Source organism: Neophocaena asiaeorientalis, unplaced genomic scaffold (assembly GCF_003031525.2).
Source record: "Neophocaena asiaeorientalis asiaeorientalis breed wild unplaced genomic scaffold, Neophocaena_asiaeorientalis_V1.1 scaffold91, whole genome shotgun sequence".
Lineage (NCBI taxonomy): Eukaryota > Metazoa > Chordata > Mammalia > Artiodactyla > Phocoenidae > Neophocaena > Neophocaena asiaeorientalis.
The window spans coordinates 4,254,667-4,271,474 of NW_020173198.1; the positions used below are offsets into that span (position 1 = coordinate 4,254,667).

Here is a 16,808-nt window from a genome sequence, read left to right on the forward strand (position 1 = left end):
CTGTGAGGTCCACTAATGTCATGAGACATGGCCTGTGAAACAAAGACATCAACACATCTGACTCCTTCCCAAAGCACTTTACTTACTGGGGCTTTGCAAGCCACCAGCTCTGTGAAAGCCTGTTGGGCTGGACAAAGGTCACGAGTGATACATCACCCTCTGCGCTATTTACCAGAAAGCTTCAGGGTCTCCCCACCACCGCCACTGCAGCTGAGGGGGAATGGTGTCCACACCCCATGCCAGCCTCATCAGAAGCAACCCGTGCCAGGACAACACTTGTTTCCAGCTGACTTCCTCTTGGCAATGCCATTGTCCTGGGGAAATTTCTCCTGAGCCCCGTTTCCCTGGAGGTCAGACCACCATATAAGTGAATCTTCTCTGTGGGCCCAGCATATGTCAACATGGTATTTTGCTAAGAAAACTCATGAAGAGGATTGCCGGCTGCAACACAGCACTCCTCTATAATACCGTCAGTCTAATTGTTTCCAGAAGCAAACAATTGAAACAGTTTACGAGAAAAACTCTATCTGTAATTGCGGGTCCTCCACACCTGCTTCCCAAGTACGGCAGCGGGAGAGGAACCGGTGCAGATATGAAAGTACAGTATGTATTTAGCAATATGGCACCTAAATGCATCACAGCAGACCTATCGGGGAAATAAACAGCGTTCAAGTGTATTTTTGGAAGACAAATACTCAATACTTCATTTAATGTATGTTTGCAGTTAGTGGTTAATCTCAGACAATGAAGAGAGAGCTGTGTTTCACGTGGCTACTGAGGAAATGCAGAAATGATTGTGAGAATGATCGAGGATTTTGAAAGAACCCAAATCCCAAGCCAGCAATGCCCTTTGTTGCTTTTTTTCTCCTTCTTTTAAATTTGCCTATAATCCATTCAGACAAATCCTTTTATCGCGTTGATTTCCTCTCTTCATTATAACCAACATGATTCATTGCTAAACTTTTCTCTCATTCTTGCCCAACTCTTAAGATCTCATTTTTCACGTGCAGAATGGCCTTTCTTTTCCCAGTACACATATCTGCGCTTCCCCCAAAGCATCTCTATTTTATGTCTCCGGGTTATTAATAATAGTTTTCAATTGGCCCATCCGGCTGGCCATTTGCAAATGTGAAATATACCTAGACCTGGCTGAGCAATGCCGTAGAAGAGCCCAACACCTTGATTTGACAATCAGTCGGCATAATTAGTGACTGTGACCCTCAGAGTCTTTCATGAAAGTCCTCTTTTCGTGACATATTTATTCATGGAGTAAAACGAACCGGGAAGACCCTTCCTAAGCCCATCTCCACCTGTATCTCCCAAAGCTGGTCTGAATCACTCCCTGGCTTGGAAGCTTCCAAAGAGTCCCAGATTTAATCTTAGGATAAAAAAGAAAATAAAAGAAAATGGAAGCAGTAGAGCAGATTTAAAACTCACGTGTCACAGAAACACAGTGGGAAAGCCATTTTTTTTTTAACAATCGAATGCATAACAACTTAGGGACTTCCTTTCATCGTCGTAGGCTGAGATCACTACCGACGGCAGCAGACCTGTCTTTTCTTACTCTAACCTCCAGCAAACAGTCTAATCCTCACTTCCCAGAAACACTACCACTATGTGTAAGCCAAACAGCAGTGGAAAACATGAAAGACAATTAGATTGAAATCCAGTCCTACTTACTCCCCACCAGCTCATTTTTCTTTTCTTCCACTACGAGACTCTTCAGTCTAGTAACAAATATGATCCCTGTTTGGCACAGTGTAAAGCAGGAATGAAATGCAGGTCTGTCCACTATTCAGCTAACTGATGACATAAACTCCTGAAAGGAGACTCAAAACAGATTCCTAACAAAAACCCGGAGCGCTTTGTAATAACTTCTATGTCATCCCTACATAATCAGTGTCGCTCCGGCACCCACAGAGCTTAATTCCTGGCTTTGTGTAACATTCTCTGACATTCTTTGAGTCATGTTATAAAGATCCTCAGCTCGGTCTCTGCCACGTACTGCATTTTCCCAGTGATGGCCACAATGAAAGAGCATCTCCATGACTGGAGAGTATGGAGGGGAAATGAATGAAGCCGGGCTCACATACACTTAAGCACACATGCATCCATCCACATCCTCACACACTGTCAGGGGAAATCTCTCTTCTGAGGTGGACAGAGGAGTGATGGCGATGAGCCGCTTCAAACCAGGCTCTGGCCAGGACCCACACAACACCCTCCTGTAAGGTCATGGGTCTCAGCATGGGCACGCACCGGGGAGGGGTGCGGTTTTAAGCATGCTTCATCAATTATTTACGTGTCATGAGAACATCAAGTGGCAGCTTCTTGTCTCCTCTTCGGCAGCCCTCCCACCACACAACAGGGACTCCCTGCAAATTCCTTTCCTTCCGCCTGCCCTGCCCTCAAGTTTTCAAACATAACAATCTCAATGAAATAATGAGAGAGACTCATTCGAATGCTGTAGAGGGAACTGTTTTATTGCTAAGGGAGCAAAGAGAATTAATTGAATCCACTGGAAAGAAAGAATTAGAAGGGAAAAGGAAAAAAGGAGAATGAAGTAACAGGATGGAACGACGAAGACACACACACACGCACAACATGCACACACACACAGATGCAGGGCAGGTGAGTGGGAACCTGAATATTCATAGGAGAGAAACTGTGTACGTGTGAATGCAAAGAGCTTCCAAGATGGCAACACCGCCGAGGGCTGGGCTCAAGAGTACTGAGAAAGTTCCTCAACCACTGTATACCCTGAGCTTTCCAAGAGCTACACAGTATTAGTTGGAGCAAGAAACAGCAGTCTACATCCAGGCACAAAGGTAACATCGAGTCCCAACAGCATGTGTGGTGGCTATAAAACATAGCTGCAAAGTCTATGACACTCGTTCCATAGAAAATGGAAATCAATTCAGGTGGGTTCATCACCTTTGACCCCTGGAGTATGAAGTGATGTTATGTGACTTCCAAGGCTACGTCACTAAAGACCATGAGGCTTCTACCTCTGTCACCAGAATGCTAGCTCTGGGAAGCCTGAGCTGCAATGTGAGAAGTCTGACTACCCTGAGGTCACCATGCTGTGAGGAAGCCCAAGCCATATGGAAGCGTTCTAATCAACCATACCAGCTGAGCCCAGTCTTCGCGACATACCAGCCCCAGCCCAAGACATATGAATTAAGAAGCCTCCAGAGGATTCTAGCACCAAGCTATTTGGGTTCTCCCGGCTGAGGCCCCAGGCTCTGTGAAGCAGAGACACGCCAACCTTGCCGGGCACTGTTCTACTTCTTCCCCACAGAACCCATGAGCCTAATAAAATAATTGTTGTTGCATGGTACAAAATTCTCTGAGTGAGTTACAGCACAACAGCAAAATCAGAATAGCATGTGTTTATTCTCTCTGCTTCTTCAGAAAATAATCGATTTCTACATTATTAACCTTAATTTCAGCATCTGGAAAATGGAACTAATAATATCTACCTCACAGAGTTTTTTGAAGAGCCACTAAAATATAATCATAGTAATAATAATAATACTTAATAATAAACTAACAACATTTGTTCATAGCTTCTTCTGTTTCTGGACCCACGTCACGTAACTTAATTCTCTTAACAAACTCATGAAGCACAAAGCCATTATTATCCCTTCTAAGAGTGGGAAACTGAGGCACAGAGAGAAATGTAGTTTTCCGAAACTCACACAGTAAGAGCCAGAATATGAATTCGAAACCAAAGCAGGCTTCCTCTAGCCTCTTAACCACTTTAAAAATCTGCTTATAGACAGTCAACCATAGAAGACAGTGCCTAACACGTATTTAAGCTTGAGCGATGTTTACTTGTTGTAATTATTATTGCTGTTGCTGTCGTTCTTGTTTAAGAATCTGATAACTAAAAGATACAGACTCGGGAAATACCAGAATGGGTTTTTCCTACTTCCCTGTGTTAGCATCTACAGGTGAACTTGGCAGTGGTTTGTCCACTGTCTATAATCCCCCCAGAAAATGGGAAGACTATTCATATTGTACATTTCATACGCCAAAAAGATTTCAATTTCATGCTGTACTGAACCTTAGAAACGCCCCCCCTTAATCCTGTTTTTATTCTAAACCAGTATAAAAACTTTAACATTTCCTAATGGAGCGTGTGTTTAATCATTCCTACCAACCTAATGGCAATTTATGAGAAGTCAAGCAATAGCCAGTAAGATAAGCTTGAAGCTTTGGTTCCAGAAGTTCAATCAGTTAACCTAGGACAGCAATCACTTCCCCAGAATGAATAATGATGTGGAATAATATGTGGATGGAGATAAACCCTTTTTGCATAGAAAATTTATTATCATGTGCAGTATCTCAGCTGGATATGTAAGTTTACCAATAAGGATACGGCTTCATGCATTTTTATCATGGAGCTTTTGATTCTGAGATTTCCAGACGATTCTGCCTTGAGAAAGGAATCCTTAATATTTGTATAATGTGTGATGCTCTCTGAGCTGCAGATACGAGGGTGGGAAGGCAGGAGCTGGGCTCTGCAGCTTCTGAAAAGCTGCCACCACACTTTCCCAGGGGTTCTTCATTCCACTTAGCAAGGCAGGGAAAGCTAGCAATGCACAGGGAGACAGAGTTCTTTAAAGAAACGGCACTGAAAATAACCGTCATGTCAATTTCAGCTAATGGGGCACAGTATGGGCTCATTTTAAAACAAGGAGGAGTGGCATGCAACCATTAAGAAAAAAATGCTTATGCCATATGTAAGCATACCCATCCAAGCACAGCCAGGAGTTCTCTGGGGAGAACTCAATGCGTCTCTCCCACAGACTTGGAGCTGGACCTCCCACTGACCAGATCTCACACAATCATTAAGGAAGTATAATTATAAATGAAATTAGTGAGAAAGTAGCCAAAGTTTTTTTCCACTGGATCTTCAATGACTCCTACTGGCATGAGAGAGAGAGGGAGAGAGAGACTAAATTCCTGGATTCCACTAACTTCCCTTTCACAGGTGCAGTTGAGACAACATCAAGGTGCACACACCTGCTTGCCAGCTGACGCATTTATCTGAGATCACCCTTTCAAACTCAGGAGGAAGCAAGCTAGGAAAAGCCCTCTTTCCTACCACCACTCCTGCTGGCTCAAGCAAGATTCCAACTATGAATCATCTACAATGCTTGTCTCCACCGAGAGGATATCCACACTTGGGCATCTGAAGGAAGTTGGAGAGTTCCACAGAAGTCTGTTGGTGCCCACTCTAAGACAAGTGTAGTGGCTCAGAGCACAGATATTGGTGTCATGAAGACCCAAGCTTGAGTCCTAGATCTGCCACCCATCTCTCTTCTCTGTGCCTCAGTTCACCAGTCTGTAGAAAGAGAAGTAAAAATGACATCTACCTGAGAAGAGCTGTGAGGATTCGATGGAGAAATGCAATACCCCTGGGCCAGTGAGGTACCTGTTATTTTTTTGATTCTGAAGTATAGATGCTCTGGACCACAGGTTTAGAGTCCCATCCTGCCGTATGTCCAGCATAGAGACAAACCAAATATCTTGGCCTGCAGAAGGCAGCAAAAGCTCATCGTTGCAATAGGTGCTGTCCACAAACATGGTGCTGAAAACGAGCCATACCTCTGCCTTTGGAACTAGCACTCATGGCTCTCTCTGACTGTCATGTCCACAAGCCTCTAATTGCCAGAAACCAATGGAAAGAGGAGTTACACGAGTATCAAGAAATAATGCCCAAGGTACTCTTCCATGTCAGACATAAGTTTCGCTCACTTCTTTCTGATTATCGTAATGGTTATCATCAACTTTTGACTCACAGTTTGATCCCCTCCTCGCTTACTACACACCTCATGCTCTGATCACCTGTAACTCTTCTCTCCTCTTCAAACACCTCACATCCACGCATAAGTCCATGCTTTTTGCACACAATGACTGCTTACTCAGGGTGCTCTCATCCCATTCTTTGCCCAGCAAATTCCCTTCAAGGTCCAGATGACAACTTCTGTAAGTCATTCTCTGAATCTCCTCAGCCATATTTCTTTACTAACCTGTAGCACTTTACATCAAATTATTGCACTTGTAACACCATTCTGTGTTCAATCAATCACTTGAAAATACTTTTCAAGTACGGTCACAAAACCAGATATTGGCATAGGCACTGGGGATTCAATGACAGGCAAAGAATAGGCACTGCCCTTAAGAAGCCCACAGTCTAATGGGAGCAGACCTAGAGTAAGCTTAGAATCAACAGGAAAGTCCATGGAACAATGAAGCATACAGAACAAGCACATTTGACGCATGACAAGAGGAGTGAAGAAGGCTTTACAGTGGAAGTGAAATCTATACTAAGAGCTAAAGGATGACTTAAACGGGTGAAAATGAAGGCGAAAGCTTGTATGCAGTGGACATTTATATCTCAATATTTGTCAAATATCTGATAGATTGTCCCATGATACTATAGACACCAGACTAAGAAATTAGAGCCAAATGAAACAACAGTTAAGTCAGAGCTTATTTTTATTGAAATCATGTAGATCAGTAAATCTCCAAGTTTAACGGTATATAAATGACTATGTACTATATAGTTTTTTATATAAAATCCTAGACAAGGCAAAAATAAAACTGACATAAAGCGTATTTCTTGGGAGGGGGCAGCAAAGGGAAACAAGGAAACTTTGGGGGTGACAGAAATGTTCTATACCTTGATGGTACACATGACTGTACATATTTATCAAACCTTATCAATTTAACACTTAAATTTTGTGAATTGTACTGAATGTAAACTATACTTCAATAAAATTGGTTTTTAAGGGAGTAATAAAATATTTAATGTGCATAAAATATAGGACATGGCCCAGTATTCTGCATCTTTAATAAGCATCTCTAGCAAATTGGATATGGTCTAAGAACAACCATTTCAGAAACACTCATGGAGTGATCATCTATTCAGAGTCATATTCGGGAAGGTCTCAAGTTGTGCAACGCATGACCCAATGCTTGACCTTGTTCAAAAATGTTATCACCAACATATCTGTGGCCAATATGGTCAGTTGCCCAACTCACCATTTATTCTTTCTTCCATTTTTAGTAACAGAACTCTTATTTTTATCTGGGTACATAGTTCCCTAGCCAAAAGACTGTATTTCCCAGACTCTCTTGCAACTAGACATGGCCATGTGATTATGTCCTGGCCAATGAGAAGTGTTCTTCAAGATTTCCAGGAAAACTCCTGTAAAAGGAAGAAACGTGACCTTCATTTTCTCTTCTCTATGCCCCCCACTTGCAATGGCTGGAGTCCCAGAAGCTATCTTGAACCCTGAGGCAGCATATTAAAGATGGAGAAACACCTGTTAAAAGGAGCCTGAGTCCCTGATGGCCGTGGAGAATTTATAGACTATGTTAGAACAAGCTCAACTCTGGAATTCTTTTATGTTGAAGAGAAAAACAAACTTCTGTCTTATTTTAAGTCACTGTTATTTGGGACGTTTCCACTAGATGCAGCCAAACCTACTCCCGTCTCATATATGCAGTTCATTAATTTTATATTTCACACCAAGCTTGTTTCATTATCCAGTGTGCTGGGTGACAGGATCAAACTTCAGGCAACTATAAAAGATACCTGGGGTATGGAGAAAAAGGAACCCTCCTACACTGTTGGTGGGAATGTAAATTGGGGAACAGTATGGAGGTCCTTAAAAAAGCTAAAAATAAAGTTACCACATGATCCTGCAATCCCAGTCCTGGGCATATATCTGGAGAAAACTCGAATTCGAACAGATACACGCACCCCAATGTTCACAGCAGCACTATTTACAATAGCCAAGACATGGAAGCAACCTAAATGTCCATTGACAGATGAATGGATAAAGAACATGTGGTATATATAATGGAATATTACTCAGCCATAAAAAAGAATGAGGGGCTTCCCTGGTGGCGCAGTGGTTGGGAGTCCGCCTGCCCATGCAGGGGACACGGTCCGGGAGGATCTCACATGCCGCAGAGTGGCTGGGCCCGTGAGCCATGGCCACTGAGCCTGCACATACGGAGCCTGTGCTCCGCAATGGGAGAGGCCACAACAGTGAGAGGCCCGTGTACCGAAAAAAAAAAAAAAGAATGAAATAATGCCATTTGCAGCAACATGGATGGAGCTAGAGATTATCATACTAAGTGAAGTCAGAGAAAGATAAATATTATATGATATCACTTATATGTGGAATCTAAAAAGATGATACAAATGAACTTAAAGAACAGAAATAGACTCACAGATATAGAAAACAATCTTACGGTTACCAAAGGGGAAAGGGGGGAGAGGGATAAATTAAGAGTCTGGGATTAACGTATACACACTACTATATATAAAACAGATAAACCACAAAGACTTACTGTATAGCACAGAACTATATTCAATATCTTATAATAACTTATAATGGAAAATAACCTGAAAAAGAATGTGTGTGTGTGTGTTACTGAATGTTTTTGCTGTACACCTAAAACTAATCTAATACAACATTGTAAATCCACTATACTTCAATTTTAAAAATAGTTTAAAAAAAGATACCTGGCCAAAATCGGGATGAATGGAAAAGTCTATTGGGAGTCTTAGTTGACCACAGGACTCATTTTAGTCAACCTTGTGATGTAGATAATTTTTAAAAACTAATTCCATATCAAATTACATTAAAGGAGGCAGAGTGTAAAGAACAAAGAAGATGAGCTTTCTGACAGGCTTTTTAGACAATGGATGAAATACTGAATTTATTCCGAACACCTCTTTTGAAGAAGAATGTTGACAAAATTGAGGTGATCCAGAAAGGAATAGAGAGAGTGGTCAAAGTCCTCGAAAGTATCAACTGAAGAACTTAGACTATCTAAACCTGGGAAGGGAACACTGGGATGGGATGATACAGATGATGGGAAATATCTGCAAAGCCATCACGTTCTAGAACAGTAAGACTCATTCTGTGTAGCTATGGAAGAAGCAAGTAGAACAGGATGTGAGAGTCAATGGAAATCAGCATAAGAAGACCCATCAAACAACAAAAAAAATGAACTGCCTTACAAAATACTGACTTCTCTGACACACTGATTGATTAATTGATTTACAGCTCACCTTGTGCCCAAAATAAATATCTAACATTTTAAAGTGATTATGTGATAACACTCTTCTGAGTGCTTTGTATGTATAATTCATTTGATTCACACAACAGTCTTAAGTAGTTACTATTATTATCCCTATTTTTATGGATGAGCAAACTGAGAAAGAAAGGTTAAATAACTTGCCCAAGGTCACACAGATAAGAGAATGGATGCTAAGCCAAGATTCAAAGGCAAGAGGGAAGAGATATGGGAACATATGTATATGTATAACTGATTCACTTTGTTATAAAGCAGAAACTAACACACCATTGTAAAGCAATTATACCCCAATAAAGATGTTAAAAAAAATATATATATATATATATGCCACCAGGAAAAAAAAAAGATTCAAAGGCAAGTGTACTGGCCCTGGAAGCCCACGTGTTCATCACCAGACAGCTACACTGCCTCTTCCTCGCTGAAACATGCAAGGCTTCCTATGATTGTCCTGTTACTGGAGTAGACCATAACAATTAGCTGTCTAGAATGTTAAGGTGACAACTGGGTATGATGGACCTCTGATATCTTCAATGACTCAGGACTTTGGGGAAGCTCAGTGGGATTCTGGTCTTGTGGAACTGCTGATATGCTGGGTTTGTAACATGTAGAATTTGATGTGAATGTAACACAACTGGAAGGTAGAAAGCAGAGACCGAAGAAGGCAGATGCTAAGGCTGGAACCATGAACCATGCAGTGCACACAGAGAGCAGAAAGAGAAACCAGTGGCAGCTAAGCGTGTAAGTAGCCTCACGCTCCAGAAGATAGGACAAGAATCTTTCAAAGGGTTGAATAGCTGAGAAGTGTGAGATCTCTGTTGCTTTTGTTTGCCAAGAATCCATTCCCCCTTATTCTTCCAACAGCACACCGTTTTCCTCTGAGAACCATCCCTCTCTGTCATGTTTTCCTGGTGTGGTTGACCCCACTCCCTGGAGAATCCAAGGCTGCCCGTATTTCAAAGCTGGCCAATAAGCATAGCCTATTCCCCTGATCACCACGGTTGGTTTAGGGTGAACAAACAGAAGACCCAAGCGGGTCTAATGAGAATCAACACTGAAACGTTTGGTGGAATTATTAGGAAGATACTTCCTCTTTACCACCCCGGGTACCTAAGCCAGTAAGATGAACACATGGAGCTACCAGGGCCATCTTTACCGCTATGGGGAGAGCTTGCCCACAAATGAACCAACACGAAAAAAAAGTAAAGCCAAGGGACTGGCTGGGGCCGGGGGGTGGGCATTTGTACTCCCAGATCCTGCTTTTTGAGTATTTACATATACCCCCTAGATTTTTCATGTATGTGAGCAAATAAATTCTCCTTTTCAGCTGGTTTTTGTCATTTGCCACTGAAAGCGATGGCCAATATATCACCTATGTCTCAGAGATACCTCTTTCTTTATGTATCCATGCCTCTCTACTACATCATAAACTCCTTGAGAGCAAGAAATGTGCTTCCTCACATGGCAGCACCTAGCACAGAGCCAGGCACATTCTTGGTAGAAACAAACGTCACTGAATTATTTCACATCAATTAAATGAAATAATACAGGCAAGAGGGTGTTATAAGCCACAGAGCATTCTTTTACTATTATTTCAAAGACAGATGATATCGTAGCCTCTCTTTACGTTTAAAGCTCACTGAATCTGCAGTTCAATCAAGTTCATTAAGAAGAGGTGCCCTCAAAGTACTTTGTTCAGCCACGTATAATCTTAACAATCTTGGCGTACTGCTTTTTCCCCCCTCTTCTTTCTTGAATGTACCCTTTAAGGAAATGCAGTGCTGGTACTTAAAATCAAATCTTGGCAAGGTAAATGCTTCCCTTTATACAAAAACAAAACGAAACAAAAAAGACTGAGGAGTAGTACATCATTTAAAGTAATAAAAAAAAACAATTTATTATCCATCTCTGATGTTCAAATGCAAAATGGGATGGAAAATGTCTGTGTATAATGAATTTTGCAACATTTGCTGAAGCCCTGCATGAGAAGGAAAGAAGAAAATGACTCAAAAATAGAAATCTCTTCAATTCCAATACTTTTCACAAAAGGAAGAGTACACACACACACACACACACAAAACTGTATAGTATAATCAGAAATATAATAGTGACAGATTCTAGACAGAAACTAACAATCTGTGATAGGCTCAGTAATGAGAAACTCTCACCATATCTTTCAACTATATTTACCCTTTATATACTCTTTCCTTCCCTGGATCTTAGCAAACAGAAATTTAAAAGTAAATTAAGGGGAGAGGAGGAAACCTCATCCACTACAGCAATTAAGAATGTGGGTTTGGGAGGTCAGGGAAGATGAGAGTCCCTGGACCTGACACTGTGTGACCTCGGGCAAGTCATCTCAACCTCTCTGAGCTTCAGTTTCCGCATCTATGTAAGTGGTGATATAATCATAGGTCGCTGAGATTAAGTCAGAAAACGGCAATGGAAAGTGCTTACCCCAAAGGAGTGATCACTCTAAATTATGCTTTCATTCTGCGTCGTTTAAACCAGCCACCATGACATCAGCAAGACTCCTCTCCGTGAAAGAAGCCACAACCAGAATATCTGACTGCCGATCGTGGTCTGCTTCTAACTATCAATACTTGTCCCACCTTGACCAAGTTAATTCAACGTCTTGAAAAGGAGTCACTTGGAACCTAAGATCTTTGAGGCTCATTCCATCCGAGAATCGACCTGTTCAGAGCAGGCAAATACCTATATTAAGGGAACAGGCAGACACGTGTCCTGAGCACTGGTTAAATAGTCTCTCCTGTGTCTCCTCTCTGCCTTTCCGGAGGAGGCCTTGAAGGGTGCCAATACTTTAAATACTTCAACCACAGGAATATGCCAATGCATCTTTGCTCCCCTGTAGTCAAAAGGTCTGTGAACTCACACTTGAAATCTCAGAGAAAGCTTAAGCGGAAAGAACATCTTTCAATAACCAACAACATAACCCTCCTCACGTTTTGCCATCCTGACATTCAGGGAGTCATGCTCCAGAGAGCACTTTTCAGGAAACAATCAGCTTAAGACATCACCCATCCAATTCACTTTGACACTGATGAGCGATGACACTGTTCCTTAGAAAACAGAAACAGAAATGGCAGACCATCGCTACGACAGCCAACTGCTGGGTAGTCTTTTGGGTTGCTTTTTTTGTTTTGTTTAAGTGTGTCATTCACTAAAGAGGAGACAGGGAAAATGGGCAGGTTACAAGTAGCTTCCTGTCTAATTGGAGGCTTGAGATAATTAGGAGACAATTCTGATTCTTCATCCATTTGTTCACTTATTCAATAAATATTTATTAAGTGTGAGGTTCTGTTCTGGATGCGGAGGATAGAGCAGTAAACAAAATAGGCAAGATCCTTGCTCTCAATGTATATACTAGTGGAAGGACACAAACCAAAAATAACAAAGTAATAACGCTGCCATGAACACTGAGGTGCACCTATACTTTCCTGTTAGTGTTTTCATTTTCTTTGGCTAAATATCCAGAAGTGGAATCGGTGGATCATATGGTAGTTCTATTTTTAATTTTTTGAAGAACCTCCATGCAAGCGACCTGAGTGTCCGCCCACTGAAGAATGGATGAAGATGCTGTGGTGTATGTGTGTGTGCGTATACACATATATACACCTATATATAATGGAACATTACCGAGCCATAAAAAAGAATGGAATTTTGCCATTCGCAGCAACATAAATGGACATGGAGGGTATTATACTTACTGAAATAAGTCAGACAGAGAAAGACGAATATGGCATGTTTTCAAGTATATGTGGAATCTAAAAAATGAAACAAACAAATATAACAGAACAGAAACTGACTCACAGAGATGGAGAACAAACTAGTGGTTACCAGAGGGGAGAAGCATGGGGGAAGGGCAACATAGGTGAAGGGGATCAAGAGGTACAAACCACTAGGTGTAAAATAACCAAGTTACAAAGATGTAACGCACTGCACAGGGAAGAGAGCCAACATTATGCGGAGTATAATCTGTAAAAATATCAGACCCTTATGTTGTACAGCTGAAACTAATATAGTATTGTAAGTGAAGCACACTACAGTGAAAATAGTAATAATCAGAGGAACAAACAAGATAATCTCAGGCAGTGACAAGTACTATGGTGGAAATAAACTAAGCAGTACGATAGAAAGTGACCCAGGCTGGAAGGAGCAAGCCTGCAGCCTATGCAGGCAGGTTATGCTCTGAACACTTCTAGAAGGTACCATTCACACCATGAATGAGTGACAAGGAAGAGACAGCCATACAAAGCCAAGAGCAAAAGCCACTGAGGTCAGGTTTTCTCCAACGGGATGCTATTGGCATTTGGCATGGGGTCGTTTTTCTTGTGTGGGTCTGTCCTGAGCATCGCAGGACATTTAGCATCCCTTGACCCTCCCCCGTACCCAATATCTGTAGGGTCCTCTGGGTAGTCATTGGGGTAGCCGAAAATGTTTCCACTCTTTTCCCTAGAGGAAGGGCTACAACTCCCCTTGTTGAGAACCACTGATACAGCAGAGAACAAAGGCCAGGGCCATGAGTTAGAAACAAGCCTGGGCTGTGCAATGAACAGCAAGCAGGCCAGTGTGCTTGGCATATAATGAGTGATGGGGAAAGAGGCGAGAGTTGACTTTATAGCCATGTATGCTTAGCTGTGGCATACCGAGTTTGCTTGCTGTCAGCTGGGAAGATTTCATACAGGAGACAGAGGCTGAGCAGAGCACAGAAGCCACAGTTACACACACGCTTTCTGTACAGTACCAGGAAAGGGGATACGATTCTATGGGTAATTGGATGACATTCTGCTGCTCTGGTGTTGCAATGAGCAAAGCTGGGAGGAGAGGAAAGTGAGCAAACTACAATATTTCATCAATCCTAAAATGTATCTTTTTATTCACATTCCAACCTAGCTGGAATCAAAATGTGTGTCACAATCATCATCACGTATTGTCGCTGCCTGAGTCTGTGCGTCAAAACCGGCAGCAGCCTGGAAGAAAATCCTGAGGGCAAGGATGGAGCACGCTTTAAGAAATGCTGTCAGAGCAACAGCCTAGGTGGGATCAGGAACGAGAGCACGAAGCACACGCAAGAGGAGGACACTGAGAACTGGGGGTGGCTCAGAAGGGTCCAACTTTGAATAAGAAATGTCAGGAATCCATGGACCAATTTATCTCTTTTATTTTTTTCTGATGTACGAACGCACAAGAGTGATGGAAGATAAATGTTCAAGCATAAGGATGCTTTTTCCAATAAATGTGAACTTTTAAAATTCTACATGTAGAAGTACCGTCACGGTTTAATTAGCAACGCTCTCTTCCTAGTGATCATAAGAGTAAGAGTGCACATTACAGATTCGAGGAAATCTGAGAACCTCTACTGAACATCCAGCCGGTGCCAGGAATTTTATATGTGCTATACAGCAAGGAACCTCACAGCAGCAGTCTAAAATCCACAGGATGAACTCCACTTCACAGACATTAATAAGTAACTTGGGCTTCCCTGGTGGTGCAGTGGTTGAGAGTCTGCCTGCCGATGCAGGGCACACGGGTTCGTGCCCCGGTCCGGGAAGATCCCACATGCCGTGGAGCGGCTGAGCCCGTGAGCCGTGGCCGCTGAGCCTGCGCGTCCGGAGCCTGTGCTCCGCAACCGGAGAGGCCACAACAGCGAGAGGCCCGCGTACCGCAAAACAAAACAAAACAAAACAAAAAACAGCAATAGTTTCAGAGTTGACACATCTTAAATTATACTTGGTCTCTTCTCTAATACATATTATCTGAAGGAACACTGCCAGTTAGTGAGTCAAAGTTTTATCCAGGACTTCCCTGGTAGTGCAGTGGTTAAGAATCCGCCTGCCAATGCAGGGCACATGGGTTCGAGCCCTGGCCTGGGAAGATCCCACATGCTGAGGAGCAACTAAGCCCGTGCACCACAATGAGTGCGCCTGTGCTCTAGAGCCTGCGAGCCACAACTACTGAGCCTGCATGCCACAACTACTGAAGCCCGCACCTAGAGCCTGTGCTCTGCAACAAGAAGCCACCACCACGAGAAGCCCATGCTCACCACAACTAGAGAAAGCCCGTGTGCAGCAATGAAGACCCAGCACAGCAAAAAATTAATTTATTTACTTAATTAAAAAAAGTTTTACGCAATGGTTTGCTTTTTTTGTTTTTTAAGCCTACAGCACCCGGTATTCCCAGGTGGTCTCCCATCCAAGTACTAACCAGGCCTACCCTGCCTAGCTTCTGAGATCAGATGAGATTGGGTGCACTCAGGGTGGTATGGCTGTAGAGTGCAATGGTTTGCACTTTTATAATAGATGCACTTTTTTAAAATTGAACTATAGTTGGTTTACAATATTGTGTTAGTTTCAGGTGTACAGCAAAGTGATTCAGACAGATAGATAGATAGATAGATAGAGTGTTTGATTGATTCAGGTTATTTTCCATTATAGGTTAATACAAGATATTGGATATAGTTCCCTGTGCTATACAGTAATTCTTTGTTGTTATCTACTTTAATATACAGTAGTACATATCCGTTAATCCCATACTCCTTATTTATCCCTTCCCCCTTTCCCCTTTGTTTTCTATGTCTGTGAGTCCGTTTTCATTTCGTAAATAAGTTCATTTGTATTATATTTTAGATGCCACATATATGTGATATCATATAATAGTTGTCTTTCTCTGTGTCCCATTTCTTTTTCAGGAAAAGATCCCAGGAAAAAACTCCTAATTTCCCTACTTAATTCCTTGGTTTGCTGCTCCCAGCCTGGCTGCTCAGTGGGGCCCCATCTCTCCAGACTCTTCCATCATGCCCCCTCAAAACCCATAGGATTAAAACTTCTTAAGGGTTTACTAGTTATCAATACTGAGAAACAGAAGACACAAAGAAACAAACACTGGAGATTCTCCTGGAATCTTGGCTTGTACAGCCACTTCCCCACTGAGTCTCTGAGTCCTTATTCCTGAAGGTGTTGTTGCTATGACCCTCCCAACCCTGCACAGACCAGATAGGTTCTTAATGCCCTCTGACACCTTCCTAATAACAAGAAACAGCTTTCAGTTAACCAGGATCCACCAAAGGGTGGCCATCAGGCTAGGCACTTGATATAATTTACCTCCTTTAACCCAATCAACAGCCCTATGACAAAGGTATTATACTTTTCACTTTTTCGATGAAAAAATAAAGTTCAGAGAAGTCAAGCAATTAGCCCAAGGTCACAGAGCTAGGATATGGCAATCCTGTGATTGGAGCCTGAATATAAATCTACTGAAAATCTAATCAAAACAGATGAGTAGTTAATTCAGGTGACAAGTGATGTGAAGTGTGTAATGCACATTCCCAGGGTCTCCACATGGAGCCAAACCTCCTCTCTTCAAGCTCACCCCATTGTTTCCATGAGGTCTGTAATGCTGAAATCAGATATACTGACTTTATCATAGTAAAGTGTGTGGACCAGAGGGCAGACAGCAGAAGCAAGAACTACAATCCTGCAGCCTGTGGAACAAAAACCACATTCACAGAAAGATACACAAGATGAAAAGGCAGAGGACTATGTATCAGATGAAGCAACAAGATAAAACACCAGAAAAACAACTAAATGAAGTGGAGATAGGCAACCTTCCAGAAAAAGAATTCAGAATAATGATAATGAAGATGATCCAGGACCTCGGAAAAA

General features: G+C 42.1%; 1 protein-coding gene and 1 pseudogene across 1 annotated transcript in view; both read right to left on the bottom strand.

Annotated features, from left to right (window-relative positions):
- Positions 1-16,808, bottom strand: part of HS3ST4 (heparan sulfate-glucosamine 3-sulfotransferase 4) — a 394,533-nt gene that overhangs the window by 341,584 nt on the left and 36,141 nt on the right. The window lies entirely within an intron of this gene.
- LOC112399471 (uncharacterized) lies at positions 15,303-15,420 on the bottom strand (annotated as a pseudogene).